The sequence below is a fragment of the Anoplolepis gracilipes genome, chromosome 3, assembly GCF_047496725.1.
Source record: "Anoplolepis gracilipes chromosome 3, ASM4749672v1, whole genome shotgun sequence".
Taxonomy (NCBI): Eukaryota; Metazoa; Arthropoda; class Insecta; order Hymenoptera; family Formicidae; genus Anoplolepis; species Anoplolepis gracilipes.
In genome coordinates, this window is record NC_132972.1 from 2,622,962 (window position 1) to 2,641,165 (window position 18,204).

General features: G+C 33.8%; 1 long non-coding RNA gene across 4 annotated transcripts in view; it reads right to left on the reverse strand.

The window, feature by feature from the left end:
* Positions 1-18,204, reverse strand: part of LOC140663345 (uncharacterized) — a 145,264-nt gene that overhangs the window by 112,786 nt on the left and 14,274 nt on the right. For all 4 annotated transcript variants that reach the window (XR_012046265.1, XR_012046266.1, XR_012046267.1 and 1 more), the window contains exon 2: positions 896-1,620. This is a non-coding gene — a long non-coding RNA (uncharacterized lncRNA). The remainder of the gene's footprint in view (positions 1-895; positions 1,621-18,204) is intronic.

Genomic DNA, 18,204 nt, shown 5'->3' on the forward strand with positions numbered 1-18,204 from the left:
TATAATTCACAATAGTTTAAAAAAAAGTTGTGTGCGTAAAAATTATTAGAGTATTAATTAAACAAATTAAATTGCCAAATTAAAAGCTGGCCATAACTCTATCGATTAATGAGATTTCGTATTATTCTGCAATTATTTTTAATTTCCAGAGAGTTATATATATAAAAATTATTAGAATATTTATTAAACAAATTAGATTATTATCCGAAATGGCAAACGTATATATATAAATACCGAGATGCGACACTGATCGTATTTCAATAGTTCTATCGACTTTAATTAGATTTCGTATATATATATATACGCATAGAATTCTTTCTAAAAATTAAAAATAATTACAGACTGACACGAAATCTAATTAAAGTCGATAGAACTATTGAAATACGATCAGTGTCTCATCTCGGTATTTATATATATATATATATATATATATATATATATATATATAATGCGGTATTGGAATATTTACTAAACAAACTAGAGTCACCCGTATAACACAAAATCTCATTTACGTTTCGGGTGATAATTTGTATAATTAATATTCTAACAATTTAATTTTTACACAAGAACTTTTTGTAGAACTATTATAACACTCTCAAACATTTAAAATCTGACAAGAAAGTTAAAAATCGTCGAAGGACAAAATGAGGCGTAACATGAATCTGACGTTTTAGTTTGTTCCGATTTTTGTCCGAGCCATTCTTTTAATGGCAGACACTATTTGTTTAATTTATCAAGAATTCTAAAATTATAAAGCCAAAATTTTCAATAATTAATAAATTTCTACGAAGTCAGCTTCGCACACACTCAAATAGAATTGCACGAAATGCTATGCTATAATCGCGACAAAAAAATTAATTAATTTAATACGCGCATAATACGTAATAAAAATTACCTTATACGTAGTAAATTATTTCGTTGTTCCCACAAAGCTCGATCCCATCCCAGGCCTGCTCATCCTCTCCTAATCCTTTGTTGATGCATCTTGAAAAGCACTTAAGTACAAAACACGACATTTTGCACTCCCGATTTCAATATACATATATTACGTTTATTTTATTTATCAATACGCGAACTCTATGTCGGACCGACATTTTTCCGCACGTGTCGCAGCACGAATAATAACAAAATTACCGCATACACGAATTCACAATTGTTAGACATGTCTCTTGATATGCGCGAATATCCATCGAACACTTGGGCACTCCTCGAAATGTTATAAAACTCGCGACGTTTGTCGATCAAGCAAATAGTAGCCGTCGAAATACACGCAAAAGCAAACGCGCAAAACATGACGGCGAAACGACGCAGTTGCAGGATCGAATTTCTCGAAGATCGCAAACGCCACCGGTTACGATAAATGCGTGCGGAATTAATTTGTCTCGTAACTATGGCCCGTCGATAAATCTCGATCCATTCTCCTCGATGTACGCGATATTTGCCCAAAATTGACGAAAACGACGACACAGGGCAATCACGCCACGTCATGACTCAACTCGGGTTTGCAGACACTGTGCTGCGCATTGACCTCTGTAGCGGTCATGTAGAGAGATGATGCCTTGTATTACTGCGCGACTGTGTTGGTTTGGGCCCCATTCGCCTACTGCACGATATTTTTATCTGTAATAAATTTCGCGCTGTTAATTCTTTGTATATTCTTTGCTCCACGACAAAATAATATAATAATATACTTTTGCTCTACACAGAGAAAATATAATAATACAAATTAGCATATTTGTAATCGTGGAATATACCAATATATATATATATATATACAAAAAGTCACGTGTAATATTTTACTTAATAATATTATATACAATGATTTAATAATATTTAATAATATTATATAATACGAATATTGTACACAAATATTATGTTTCACAAAGTAATATTGCAATCATTCAAATATTTTAATGCACAATCAAATACATAATTGTTAAGAAATAATAGAATACATAAAATTCATAATTTATCATCTTTATAATATGTATAGAAAGTATTAATGTTTTTTTTACATATATATTTATGCATATCGAAACAATACATTTTTCATATATGTATATACAAGATATACAAATATATTGATATGTGCATAAATTCATTTGTAAAGACATTGACGATTTCTACGATACATATGCACAAGTAATTTATTATAGACGAGCGGAAATACGAGCGTCTCACCTCGGTACTTATCAGCATCTTGGAATTTAATTTGTTTAATTAATATTCTAATAATTTTTACGTATAGAAATTTTTTGTAGAACTAGTAGAGTAAAATTTTCAAGCGCTTAAAATCTGATAAGAAATGCTAAAAGAATCGTCGGACAAAGTAAAACGTAGCGTTTCAGTTTGTCCTGAGTCATTTTTTTTTTAATAGTTAGAACTTATTTATTTAATCTATCAAGAACTCTAAAACTATTAAAAATAAAATCAGAAAACTCTCAATAATTAATGAATTTCCACGAAGTGAGAGAGACGCCAGTAGTTTCACACGGCTGACTGTTTACAATATCAGAACAAAATTATTAAAAGGAGAATTTTCGAAAAAATTTCCTGAATCCTAATAAAATTCCATGAGACTTCCCTGATTTTTCTAGATATAAAAGAAATTCCTCAGAATTCTCCAAAGTTCCCATGTTTTTTCAGGGAGTAGACAGTCTGAATAAATATATAAGAATAAAATAATACTGATTCTGATATATATTTAATATAATAATATAATATAATACTTATTATATATTTCGAGTCTTGGACTTTTGAGATTGTATTTTGAAAAATCCATCAATTTAAATAAATTATATGTATAGAGTGACCACTAGAAAATTACTGAAATTAAATTGTTATCATTTCTAAGAAATGGGGAAAATAAAATGAATTAAGCACTGTCCTATAAAAAAATGTCATTATTATATACAAAGGGAATATATATAAAATGTATAAAAATAAATATTATACAAAAAAAAAAAAAAAAAAGAAAAAAAAAGTTTAGTGTAGAGCTCATAATCAGTGATATATATTTTCAAAGTGATGATTCTGAATTTGCAATATATATATTTAGGATGTTTTAGAAAATTAGCAATTACACATTCTAATATTAATTAAGAAATTGTAAAACATTAATTTATTTAATTAATTTATGTCTTTGATCATCTAATGTCATCGTACATGCGATGAATGAATCAACAACTCTGCAGAAGATATTGAAAAATTAAGAAAATCTTGAATAATTAATAACAGAGAGAGATATAATTTTAGTGCAAAGTATATAAAAAATTCTTTAAAAAATTTACTTTTTTAATTCGTGTTTTGCAACTCATGCTTGCAATTCATTTTATTCCTTACTTAATACGGAATTTACGATGTGTATTTATATACTTTTTTTCTTCTGTAAAAGTACTCAATAAAATATATCTTTTCTTTCACAGTTAGATGCTTTGTTTATTTTCGTATAAACCAACTTTGAAGACGAAACTAATGAGTCTCAAGTAATCGTTATCAAAGAGTATAGAGAGATAGAATGATATACAATAACAATTTACTTTTAATAACTTTTTAATAATCACGTTGTATAGTACAAGTATCATATGACAGGAGTGAAATGCGCAGTTTATTCGGAAATGCACAGACTCTGCATACAGAAATTATAGTATCGTCATTACAAAAATAACAGGACTGCAGAAATATCAGCATTATCTATAGATGGAGGCGCAAATGAATATAGGTCAGAAAAGCAAGCGGTTTGACATGTGTAATGACGACTTAACTAGGCGGGAATCGCTCGGTGCACGCGCGATTAAACGGTATCGTTCCAATTGCTCTGAAAGCAACGCTACAGTATCCGCTTTCGGCTTATGTTAGAAACGCACAGGTCGCGTATGTTACTATTATTACTACTGTATTCAGATAGCCAGACGTTTGAGCGTTATCCGAAACTTTCGATTAACACCTGAATCACAACGGTGATTCAGCAATCTCGCGGTACGTCCGGATTAACTTAATGTTGCCTATCATTAAATGGAGGCTCGCTGCAATTACGATAATTTGCGTAGGGTAAATTTATTAAATGATTAAAGGGTTTATAAGTAAAAGATTCGGGATTAATATCAATAATATATACATATATCGATTCTTGTAATAAGAAGAATGACTCTACTTATTTAATTATCTAAAAATTGATTTCGAATCTTTCGTATATGGCAAAAATGATGAGCATCTTTTGCTAATATAGTCATTATTTAATACCAAAAGTCACCTCTAGGAACACCGTATTCTTATGCCTTATTTTACATGTGTTTTAAAAATATGACATAAAAATCACACGTCATTTACATTACATTTCTGATGGTGAGACTTTCCGTACTAAGGAGTTGTTATTGATAAATATAATAAATATAAAGAATATTATTGTTTTTGTTATGTCTAAAAATTTGAAAATTCGACTTTGAATATTTAGAATTCGGGTCTTTTAGGTTGAGACACTCTCCTTATAAGATCGACACTTTATATCAATTCTTTGTAATATATTTGTAAAGTATATTTATAAATGCTTGAAAAAGATTTATTGATAGGTATGATTAATGACAAAAATAAAATGCCTTCACAAGTGACATCGATATTTGTACAAGAGAAACAATATTAATCAAACATTGCCCCTTAGTGCTATTTTGTTTTAAGTAGCATTTTAATTGTACATAAATATTTCTAAATATTTTTCAATATCGACATTATATAAACAGTTTCAAATATTAGTATCATATAAACTCATAAAAAATAAGGGAAATCAATCCTATTATTAGAGTCAAATATTCTAACAAGAATAATCGCTAAAAAATTGTACATATTGCGACAAAAATTTCATTTTTAAAATAACAATCGAAAAATAATGAAGAAATCTTCATTTATATGTGATTAATTAATGAAAGAGGAGAAAGGGAAAAAGGAGGTAAGCAAGATAAATTTGTATAACATGAAAAATGAAAAACATCTCTTTTAAATAATATACATACTATACATAATGTCGTCTCGATAAAATAAATATGCGGCATCCTGCCTAACCTGCGTATTAATCTCTTTTTGCCTAGATGAAAGGTAAAATACGAACGGAAAATTTTGGTCGCGGAGTGTTCGTGGCACATTACACAGACGGACGGGCGCGTTCTGCCGCTCGCTAGTCGAAAATTTCGAGAGCGTGCGCGGATCGAGGTCGCGGCGGTAGGTAGGTAGGTAGGTAGATAGATAGAGAAAGGCGGAGAAAGAAAGAGGAAGAGAGGGAGTAGGAAGGTTGGAGAGGCGAATGGAGGGCTCTTGGATGCATTAATCATCTCCGTGCCTCGTCCGCTCGCGGACTCCCTGACCCTTTTCGACCCTCTCGCTCCGTCACTCGTCTTCCACCCCGCGCCGAATCCTTTCTCACTTTACCTCCCGCTCGCTTCTCGAGAGCCGCGCGTCTATAGGGTGTTCCGCGAATACTCAAATAGCAAAATTAACGATAACGCTGAAGCTGGATCACAAAGTCATAAAATAAAATTCTAGGAATAATGAATCGCGATTAAGGGATTTTATAGAGTGCTGTTTTCTATCCTCTTGTAAATTAAGATGAAAATTTTACTCTACGAATGCGTACAATTATGAAAAAAACGCGAAAAGTATAGTAATCACAGATGTATTTGATCAGCCATTCTCAGAGTGTTTCTACAATACACAAATACAATAATTACAAATAGATATTTAATATCAATGCAAGTAATCGTAACGCATTATGCATCTGTCCTCTGTACTGAGGATAGATTTCAAATCCAACCAAAAATAGTCGGACTTGATTGCCATCTTTCAGAAGACAATAGCAAACCACCGAGAGTACTTTTCCCTAACAAAAAAAAAACTTCTCTAATTTCGCGGGATCGAACCGACGTTAAATTATAGGTACAATAGATTCCATATGTCTGCGGAAAAATTATAAAAAGATGCACATCGCAGATGTAAAAGAAATTATCAATAATAATAATTAATGTAAAAAAGTAAAAGAAATATTCACCCTTTAAGGATTACATTTAATAATGAAACAAATTTTATTTAGAAACCCTTACAGAGTCAGATTCATATGTGAATACGACGGGATCTCTACTAAAGATGTACATCGGGGACACCCTATATATCTATTCCGAGAGGTGGAACACGCACGCGTTCCGAGAGCGACGGGTGAGATAAATAAGCGACTCGACGCGCGCCAGCGTTCCACGCGGGTCTACGAGACGCGGATGCCTGCGTTTGCAACGCTCGAGGTCGTCGCGACGAAAGACGGCGTAAACTTTTGTAAATGCGACGAAATAAAGGCGTTTTCGATGAGATAGATTTTTGCGTCTTTGTCGTCTAGATTTTCACTAAAAAAAAAAAAAAAAAAAAAAAAAAGACTGATGAAGATTCTGAACTTGGATAGAAGATTTTAAAAGCAAAGCTTTTTAACGTAAAATTCAGAAACAGACTCTCCACACTAAACTATATAGGATGTTCCTTAACTTGTGCGAAAAAAATCGACAGATGATCTCGTTGAAAAGTTCATATATGCCAATGTTTTAAGCGCAACTATAGTTTTGGAAATATAGACTTAAAATTTATTGATAAAAAAAAAAGATCTCAATCTTGGGTTTCTAGATCTCTAATATAGAATCTTTTGGATTTTTCTCTGAGATTACCGTTCATACCATCTTGATTAAAAATATTGAAGAATCGCATATAGTTTTACGTCATGCTAAACAATTCGTAATACACCTGGTATTTTTGAACGTATTCGCCAATCAATAAGAAGGAAAGCAAATTCATACATCGTGGCTGGAGAAATTGTCGGTTCCAACAATTTCTATAATTTTGTTTTTGTCAAAATATATTTTTTAAAATCTCATTTTTTTTCAAATCTTGGACGCCTTGTAACTCGAAAATTATGCCGTTAAGACATTTTAGTGTACATGAATTTTTCTTAAAAAATTTATCATAGAAAAAAATCATTCTTCAAAATTTTTCGCACATGTTTAGGAAACATTCTGTTATAGTAATGAGTAAAAATGATAAGCTCAAAGAGATTTCCAAGAGACCAAGAATTTTTTAAGTATCAAATTGTAAAAGAAAGATTTCACAAATAGCGGATAACACAACGGATAATAAATGTCGCTCTATGTTGTTCTCACTCGCATGATATTATGTACAAGTGGATTGATATTGTAATAGGATTGTAATCATTACAATGTTGCACTGTATTATCGTCAGTAATAGTTCAAAACGCGACATATAATTAAACACATGAATATTGCAGCAAAGTATCTAGAATTACGTGTAACCCTATCAAGATTTAAATATCATCGTCTCTGTGTCGCTGTATAAACAATTCTTATCGATTGCGCTCACAATAAAAGAAATGAATTATATAGTTTACAATTCTTTGGTAATATTCTCAGATTTATCTTTATTTTTTTTGAAGATCAAATCAAAAAGATTGTTTTCAAAAATTAAATGAAAAATACAGATTATATATCTCCTTTTTCTTACATAACAATATTAATAATATTAAGTAATATTAATGATATTTCTTTTAATCATCTTTTGTAAATTTAAGTTTCTTTTTCTTAATTCTTGTCAAGTCACCGATTAAAAGTTTCTTATCTAAACTGTTAAAAAAAAAAAAAAAAAAAAAAAAACAAATAGATTACGATGCGATGTTTCAATTTAATTTACTGCGGCCAGAGAGAGCGAAAGACCGGATCGAGAGAGCGCGCGCGGGGATCGATCGATCTTCGCGATCAACGCGGACGAGAATAGAGTCGAGGTCACGTAGCTTGGTCCGTAGAGGTAATAGAGCCGTGGAACGGGCAGACACCTCGCAATTTGGCTAATGGTCTTCCACCGGCACCTCGGGGGATATAGTCGACGCGGCGCGCCGCCCAAGAAACACACCGGTCCCTGCCGCGTTGGAACCCTAACGAGAAGGGCGGCACGCGCGCTCTCTCGCTGCATTGCGCCCCTTCCTCCCCCTTCACCCTCCTTCCCTTAGCGCGCGCGCGCGCGCGCCGCTTCCGCTTCCGATAGTTTGCCGAGCGGAAATTGCGTGCCGAACACGGCAAATATGATTGTTTCTCGTGACGTAGTCACGAAAGGGGCGAAGCTTAAAGGTGAGAAAACGACAATCTTCGAGGATGGATAGCGAAAATTTCTTTATTTCGTCGATGAAAAAATTTTCTTACATACATCGTTATTTTGTGTCTAGATATATGTTGTTTTTTTTTTTTTTTTTTTCTTTCAGTTACGATGCATAAAATGGGAGGATTTTTGAAAACGCAAGGGACGTTCGATATTATAAAAAAACATCATGCGATAACGGGTTACGGAAACAAAAGTTTACAGCGTAATCCCGCAAACCGAATATGGGAAACGTATCCATCAAATTGCTGCCGTAAATACAATTTTTGCGACACGACGAAAATACAAAAAAAAAAAAAAAAAAAAAAAAAAGCGAGTTTTTATACATCGTATGCGTGAACTCGAAGGGGTAGGGGGATTTAAAACAAGGACACGTGTAACCGGATGAAGGGCATTTACTCCAAATACTTGAACTTCTGTCTTACGTTGTCGTATAAATTCATTGCAATCAATTGTAAACGTGTAAATTTATCACATTGCCATAAATAATTAATGGCACATATGTAGTTTATATATATTTAAATCAAAAAAGATCTTTATATTTTTTTTTACATATATAACATTTTTAACCTTTTGAAGACGCCTATTTTTTGAAAAATTAAATTCTTATAAAATTTATGAAAAGTATTTATTTAATGAAAACAAACATAGTTTTGAGTGAAAGTAAATTAAAATATGACATTCCATAAAGTAATCAGTTATACAGATATCAGCATCGCACTCGAGACTTTCACATCTTAACTTTGATCTTTTATTTTGACTCACTGATTGGCTACAAACGATACATATTCTTTGTTTTTTTTACTTAAATTGAATAAGAGAAGATGAAAATACCTATCAATAAGTTCGGATGTTCTTTTACACATTTCTTTCTCTGGTTCCAATTAATTTCGTATGTTGATTGATAATTTTTTTGATCGAATTGAACTTTAAAGTCACCAAATTGAAATTCCATTTTCAAAAAGTATCAAATTTTCGTAGAAAATTGAGTAAAAAGGTGAAACAATGCGACATGTATCGATTAAAGTTAAAACTTATAATTTATATACATATATATATGTTTGCTGTCTTGAAAAAAAAATCTCAAAACGTATATACGTCTGCCGTCTTCATAGGATTAATAAACATCACAATCTCGAGAAGGAGTCTCGGTCCGTTGAATAAACGAAATATCGCATATCGATATCTCGATACCATCTCTAGACCGGTCGAGAGGCGGGGAACTGCGGTCGCGCACGTGAACGCGACCGCACGCGAACGGCAATTATCCGGCACGGCTACGTGGTCGACAGCATTGGCGGAGAGAGCGAGAGAGAAAGGAGAGAGAGAGAGAGACAGAAAGTTGCTATGAGCCCGGCGGATCCCACGGGCGCAATTGCGGACCCGGGGCTAGCAGGGCGCTGTCGCCACCAGCCGACGCCCTTTTTGCCGGCACGTACGAGTCAGCCTCATAATTTCGGCGAGCCGCATTATACGTACCAAAAGCCTTTGCCGCCTCCATTATATTAATGTTGGAAAAAGAGGAAAAAAGGAGATCTGTAAAAGTAAGAGAAAAATACTGTCTATTGGTATATATCTGAAAAATAAAAGAGATCGATATGGATATCTACGATGAAGAAGGAATCTTTTTTTTTTTTTTCTTGGCAACGCGCGGGTTTAAAATTATCGTTGGAAAATATTGCTGGAATTACACTAACCTCGATTCACCCTCCAACACAGGTATCTATTCAAGATTTTATTCGGCTTGATCCGACGATCGATTGCTATCACAGTCGACCGAGAAACCGACCAAAGTAAAAGACTAATGTTATACATCGTCAGCAGGTATACATACATGTAAGTATCGCGTTGTCATTATTTCGCGATCGATGGCCGACTATGGTTGGTGAGTGATGACGTATGGACGATTGAGTCGCGGCTCTAAATAAGGCCGCGTGAATTTATTCACGCATCGCGAAAACTGCCGATCGCTTTGATCCGTCTGGCGCGAAATCGACCTTCTTTTTCGCAGTTTCTCTCCGCCGCTCCCCCGGTTTTTGCGCCCTTGCCGTACCGACCGCAGGATCCGCTCGTCACTCGGCTCAAGTGGCCGATTTACGCGTCGTCACGCACATCCACCCCTCCTCGGAATCGCCCTCGCTCACACGAGAGAATGGAGGTCACCCTCGCGTTCTATTCTGTATCGCTGGAGGGGTCGCGTGTATGATTTAGAATAGAATAAGGGGAAAGAAACGATTTATGACGCTGAACTTCGACGATTCTAGATAATCTTAAGTCTGACAATTTTCTGCGAACGACAACATTTTTTGTATCTACATATTTAATAAGTATATCATTTATACTTTTCATTATAGGTACTTTTATAATATTCATGGATAGAATTTTATTTCGCATGATTTTTGATTGAAGGTAAAATTTACAGTAAAATCTTGTAAGATAAAGTTATGAAGACTGTTATTAAAACAAATTAATAGAAAACTGAAACAAATACATAATTAGGCAAAATTAAAAATTTTCATTAAATATTTACAATATTTTAACATAAAATGAAAATTAAACTGAAAGAAAATTATTGAAAAGTGGAAAATTTTTTTAACAACATTCCTATTTCGGTTTAAAAGCATAAGAATTCTTAATACGGGGAGTTTTTCAAAGTAAAAGAATTAAAAGCACGTAAAAGTACTAAAAACATACAGTTTAAATCTCAGAAAACTTTAAATAAACTTATATCAGCCTTACAAATACTAAAATATGAATCTCAGAAAAAGTATCAGCAGAATCAGCAGAATTTTTTTTTAATTTTGTCCTTCAAAAGTTATATGTAAAATGCTAATTTTAGATCACACTAAAAATTATAAAAGAAAACAATAAAATTTAAAATTTTTAAATTTAGCCTGTATATAATTTTTAATTTAATCTATAAAAATAAAGAGAAAGTCAACATTAAGCAATAGTTCATCTTCCGATAATAGGCAACTTGAATGGAGAAAGTTAATTTTTTACTATAAATTTCAACTGATTGATAAAGTTATACCACCAATAAAAAGCTTATGATATGTAGAATAAGACTGTGTAATTGCGTATTTGTAAAAATCTCTTACTTTAATACTCAAAATTTCACGAATATGCAAGTAAAGTAAACAACCTTACATCTTATTTATATTCTTGCTAGTGTATAATTATATTTCGATTAGATATTACTTTTCCGCGTACCTGTTCTCCTTCTGCGACCCTTTACTCGCTACCCTCCGCTCGTCGCGAAGGGGTGGCCACCCCTCGCGAGGCAGAGGGTGCGTCAACTGTTGCACGATCGCTCAAACTTTTCAGTCACAACATAAAAGCCCGCGGCGGATCGCCACTTGCCACGGGAAGGATGGTTTCCTCCGTTCCTAGTTCCTACCCTTCCCGTTCGCGCAGATGGGGTGGTTTGACAAACGAGGCGGATAAAACTGTTCACGCGTCGTCTAGAAATTCTCGAGGTATTAATAAGCAGCTCCCCGCGGGATAATTTTTCTTACGACGTTCCGTTCTACGTGACTCATCCAAGTGGATTCACGTCGACGTGATGACAGAACGTTCGTCATTCTCGTCGCACTCGAGATTATTGAACAAACTAAAATTATATTAAATTCACGAGAATATATATATTTTAGTTTAAATTATAAAATATAACTGTTAGCTCTATGATCTCTCTCTCTCTCTCTCTCTCTCTCTCTCTCTCTCTCTCTCTCTCTCTCTCTCTCTCTCTCTCTCTCTCTCTCTCTCTTTCTCTCTTCCTCCTTCTCTTTTTTTATAAGCAACTCTTTCTTGACGGAACTGTGTCACGAGAGCGCCAGTGATATTTGAACAATGATTTAAATTATAAATATTTTTCGTGAATTAAAAGTTGCGATACTCACGACATTTAAATGACATTATTCGTTGTTAAGTCAAACGCTATTTTTTTAAACTACCTATCGCAACATATAGATATAGATATAAGCAAAAATTATTATAAATTCTTAACAAATTGATCGATCGATTAATTCTCATTCAATATGCAGTTTTTCAATTAGAGTGGCATTAGAGCGTATTAATGGAAGGGAAAAAATAAAAAGAAAGAAGTAAAAAATTGCCGCGAATTTAATTAACATCGCACGTTTTTCTTTTTTTTCTATTCTTTCGCTCTTCTGACATGACATGTACATACAATCGCACCAAAATTCATTCAAAATACACCCTAATGTAATATACTATATAAAGTTGTGCACAAATAAATATATAAACTAACAGTAAAGTATGCAATAATTCCAAATTAATTCCAATTAATTAAAAAATATAATTAAAAATTTTTATTCAATTAATTTCTACACAATCAAATTAAGAAATTATTTTTTTCACCGCAAATGCATTTTTTCCCGTCCATCCGCACGAAAGACATTCCGTAATATTTCACAGCGGCTACGATCGGAACACTAACGTACAAATTTTAGCTGCTTTTTGTTACGGACAGCAATCTCGTAACGTTGGAGTCGCGAGGAGCAGGACGGACGGGGAGAGATTCGTCAAAATTTCAGCGTAGCGGACCAGATAACAGCGAAGCCGACAAGCAAAATAAAAGACGCCCGGATATCCGACGCGCGGGAGCGCGAGTGCGGTCCAATGGCGTTGCAATTTCATATCCTCCATCCCGAGAGGAAATCCTTCGGGCGAAACAAAAACGCGCAACATGACCGGCGACGACGATGAGAATTCGGCTGGGAATTCCGCGAGCGACATAATTTGACGGAATTTTTGTCGCCGCTTCCTCGAAATTGAAATCCCCGTCGAGATGAGGGAAAACGATCGCGGATACGATAATTCGTAAATGCATGAAAGAGACGGAGAGAAACCTCTCACTACGGCTTATATTTTTAATACTTGACGGATTGTTTAAGAGCGAACGAATATCCTCGTGAAGGGAATTTATACATATTGACAATTTTGATCATTTTATCACATTCATTTGAAAAATCTCAACATTATAAAAAATTCTAAAATATCCTCAATAAAACTTAGAATTGATTCTCGAGACGACTTTTTAATAAAACCTCCCTTTCCCGTCAACATTCAACGCAACATTCGAGAATGAGTTTTCTCAAAAAGAAAAAAAGAATCGAGCTAAACTTTTTTGGAACTTTTTACGAAATTCTTTGTATCTTCGCTTGACCTATCTCGGCGTACATTTCACTGGCGCATGTTATACCCCGTTACGTCGCGTCCTTTCATCCCCGGTGAAATCCTTCCGGGGCGAAAGCGGGCGTGAGCCCGCGGGCGATTAACTCGCGAAACTTGTGCGCTGGAAAAATCCGACGAGTGAGAGAGAAAGAGAGAGAGAGAGAGAGAGAGAGAGAGAAAAAGAGAGAAAACGGTGGCAAAAATTTCGTCGGAGAATTTAACCGGCGACTTCCGGCGTGGCATTGGGCTCGGCTCGATCCAACGCGGGAAAAACGTCGCATTTCTCCCTCCCTCCTGCTTCCTCTCTCATCCACCCGAGGGATTTATTCCGTTCGTTGAATCGAGCGCAAAGGACAAAGGTAAAATCCACGGGATCTCTCTCCAGGGAAAGAGGAGAAGGGCGGAGGGGGAGGGGGGAACGATGAGGAGGAGGATAACCGGATGAACGGGAGCAAGAAGGGATGACGAGATCGTGGACTCGCGGATTGCGGATCTCTGAGGGTCGGCCAGGGAAACACGACGTGCGGGATGAGGAGGAGAGCCCAGGGTTGCGGAAGCGACGGCGGTGGCGGCGGAAGATCCGGGAGTATGGCAGCGAGTGGCGATTATGGCCGGGTCCTAGCCTAGGAACAGCTATCTTCCATCTAGAGTCTAGACTTCGGAGCGTATAGCCAGCACGCTCAAACGTTAGCGAACCTTCCTCTCGCTTGTGTGTGCCGCGTCATCGAGGGCAAGACTACCGGGTGTTCCGAAAAAATCATTATTATTTTATCCGATAAAAAAAATTCTAAAATAATCCTAATATTTTTGTTAAACGAAACATAAAATAAATATGGATTATTGAAAAGTTTATAAAATAGATTGTATGCCTATCAAAAGGATTTGAGAGATTTTTTATCCCACTTATGGATAAGCAGCACACATATTATAACAAATAAAATCTCTTTAAGCATGTAATTAGCATTATATTACGTATATGTGTATAGTAAAGGCTTTTTATAAGTAATGAATGTAAATTAAATAATAACTGAAAAAGATTTTTAACAAAAATAGATTTATAATTTCCTGAAAAATTAACATTTTTTCTAAATTTTTTATTATATTCCATTTCCATCGGTCGATTATATTGTAATTCCTTCTGATCTATTGAATTTTATTTAAAACAATACACATCCATATACATGCAAATACACATATAAAGTATTTTAATTCACCGCACACATACACACACACACACACACACACACACACATGTATTAAGAACAAAGAAAAGAAAGTTGAAATATTTTATAGACATTCCTTATTTTATGATATTTAAGAAAAGAAGCATTTTTTTCGAAAATATCATTATTTCTTTTTTATCTATATATCCCACATTTCACTCCATGATGTATTTATTAAATTAATTATATTTATTATATTTATGCTCTACCATTAAAAATATCATTTTTAAATGTACTCAAAACTGATATTATTATATTATTCGCGTATATACTTACAATGAAGATTCTAAACTTGATAAAAAGTTAACGAAATTTCATTTTATTTTTGACATTTTATGTGAGTAAATCTTGCGTAGCAAGATGTCATTAATTTCATCGTAGTAACCATCGTGTAATAAAGCGCGATCGTAGATCAAGTGTATCACGCAGAAAACATTTCGATGATCTCGAAATACGGCCATATAACAAACGACACACGTTCGCGATGTCACCGCAGGCACGTTGTCGTATCGCGGCGCTTTACGACCACCCGGTGTATAACGGCCAGACTCCGCCACGCGAAATATATGGATGGCGAATAAAAGTAGATTGCCGCGGCAGCCGGGTTACGACGGAAAGCAGCATTTTTATGTCTCATGTATGTCTGCGCGTGATTCCGCGTTTTCCGCGAGATGTATCGATTCCAACTATACTTAAAATTTTCTAATACAATGTGCGTAAATCAGTTAATTTCGATGCGCACATTTTCTTCAGTCTTATTAACATTTTATTCAAATCGAAAAGAGTAGACTGATAAAAATGATCAAATTATTGATGATAATCCAAGTGAGTTTGCATTCGCTAATCACATGATAAAAGATTTTGATAAATCTTTCAAGAAGGTTATACCTCAACGATCAAAGTGATCGTTGAGGTATAACCTTCATATTATTTTTCACATATATTATAGTGGATAGGAATCCTGAATCATGTGCACTTTGAATGCACGTTATGGACTCTTCTAGTTCTGAGGTACGATATATTTTAAAGTATTATATTTTATTTCTATTCCTCATTATTATTCAATTTGTACTATATGTTATACAGTACATGCTTTTGTATTGACATTTTTTGTTTGTATACGTTACCTCTTTTATTTTCAGACTGTTACACTATCAACAGATTTCACCTATTTCTGTCAGTTCTTAAATAGCTTTCAACATATGATTACATGTGATTACATGTATTTGAATGAAAAAAGACACTTGTATTTTATTGTTCTATTGCAAAGTATATGCGTTAACGGAAAAAAGGCTCCGCCCCTTCTCCTGCTAAGTTCTGTTTTTAAAATAAAAATTAGGTTTGGTTTAGATTACAATTTTTTTCGGAGCGAAAGTATAGAAGAAAGGATGGAACTCCTTTCCCGCTCAAGCATGTACTTTACAATAAAACAATACATTGTTTTCTGTGTAAATTAGAAGTTTATTTTCCTTTACATATAATTCACGTTTTGAAAGTGTTGCAAATTCATGTGAAAAATTATAAATTACTCCGAAAATAACATTTTTTAATATGATATGTCAAGATTAAAGTTATTAAAACTAATAATCGAACTATTTACATATATTTATGATATGATTTTTAAGTTTAAAACGAGAAAAATTTCTTTGGAGTGATATATAGAAATTAGATTGAGTATAACTCAAGGTATTTATAATATATGTAAAAATCAAAGTGATCGGTGAAGCATAATCTCTCGAAAGATTTTAGTTAAAAAAAAAAACAAGAAAAAAATATAAAAAAGATATTAATTAAAAATTTAATTTTTGTTTATTGATAAAAAAAGTTTCCTACAGAAATAAATTTTTTATTCCATTTCTTTTAAATTTTGACTACTATAATTTTTATGACTACTAAAAATTTTTATATACGCTGTCCATTCGGCTACTTAAACGAATCTTGACGCATTAGCAAACTCGAAAAACTGGAAATAGAGCATTGAAAAGAAACCATGACTGTGAAGAAAGTATGTTAACTTCATAAAGATTTCTTACAAAGAAAAACTGATAAAAAGCGTGACAATGCTTTACACAGTTACAGAAACAAACGGATATTAAGAACATGTGTAAGCACGAAATCAATTAACTTGTCAAAGAAGCAATGATGTAACAAATAAAATTATGATTTTAACGATATTAAAATAAATACACTACCGTTATTTACATAAAGAGCATATATTTAAATAGGATCAGAAACACAATTTTTCGAAAGGATAAAAATAAAAATAAAAATTCCTACGCAACACTATATAATTAAAAAAATTGTATATACATATATGTATATAAGCTTAAATAGAATATATAATATTATAATCTAAATTAAAAATTAATATTCCTTTTACACATATTTATCAAAATATAATTCTTTTGGTAATTATATATAATACAGAACTTTTTAAGCGTATGTGTGCACTATCATGTGCGTATACATATATCCAATTTTTTTTATCGACGAGCTTGTATCAATTTACAAATCGCATGTAAAATATATTGCAAAACCCGACGAACATCCTAGTTGTAACGTTGTCGACATGTCTGTGCGAGAGAGCAGGAGACGAAAGAGCGAAGGAAGGGAGACGAAGGATTCATCGAGAAAACGAGCGGCCGGATGGTGGGATCTTAATTTCATAAGGATCCGTTCCCGAAGGAGATCGATTTTCCTGACCCTCGGGTACGTTAATAACTTCGGGTTGCGCGCGCGCGCTTACCCGGCCGCTTATCCCGCCGGAGCGCCGCGATCGCGATAAATAATTTCGTTGGTTATCGCGCCGGCCCGCGCGGCTCGGCTTCTCTTGCAATTTTCATGTGCCGGATATACGGGGTGTCCTATCAGTAAGTATTAGCGATAGTGTCGCTCGAACAAACTCGATACCGAAATTTGCGAATCGAAGAGATATTAGATATACATATAATCGCTTCATATGTCATAAAATTTCTCTTTTATTTGTATAATATAAAAATCCCATATATATAATATAAACATATCTTGTATATATATAAATATATATTTTTTTTTTTTATTTATTATATGTATTATATTTATGTACTAATAATTAATAGATGACTATATTACATAAACTCTGACATCAATATAAATATATAAATAAATAAAATTTGATTTATTGTTTAAAAATTAAAAATTTTGTATTTACTTTTTTATCAAGACATAAAATATATATATTTATGCTATATACTATGTGCTATAGAATACACGTATTTTATACATATTGATATGTATTTCTAACAATAAGTATTGCTGTGAACTTTTTCCATCTTTTTTTAATTCTCGCCAGATGTTTATCGGCACGGCTTATATTTCCCTGTGAAAAGCTTCGCTGGCCGCGCGAGGCGATGAAATATTCGGCGTGCTGGCGAGCATCGAGTTATAACGGTTAAATTCATCGCCGGTTATTTAACCTTTTTTCCGCCGATACGAGTCGCGATCGATTCGAAGCTCGATTAAGAGGAACTGGGCACGCGATACATTGACGGGAGAGAACGAGTGGAATTGCGTTAAAGTGATTACCCGCTTTCGCGTTTCGCTCTCTGGACATTAATAT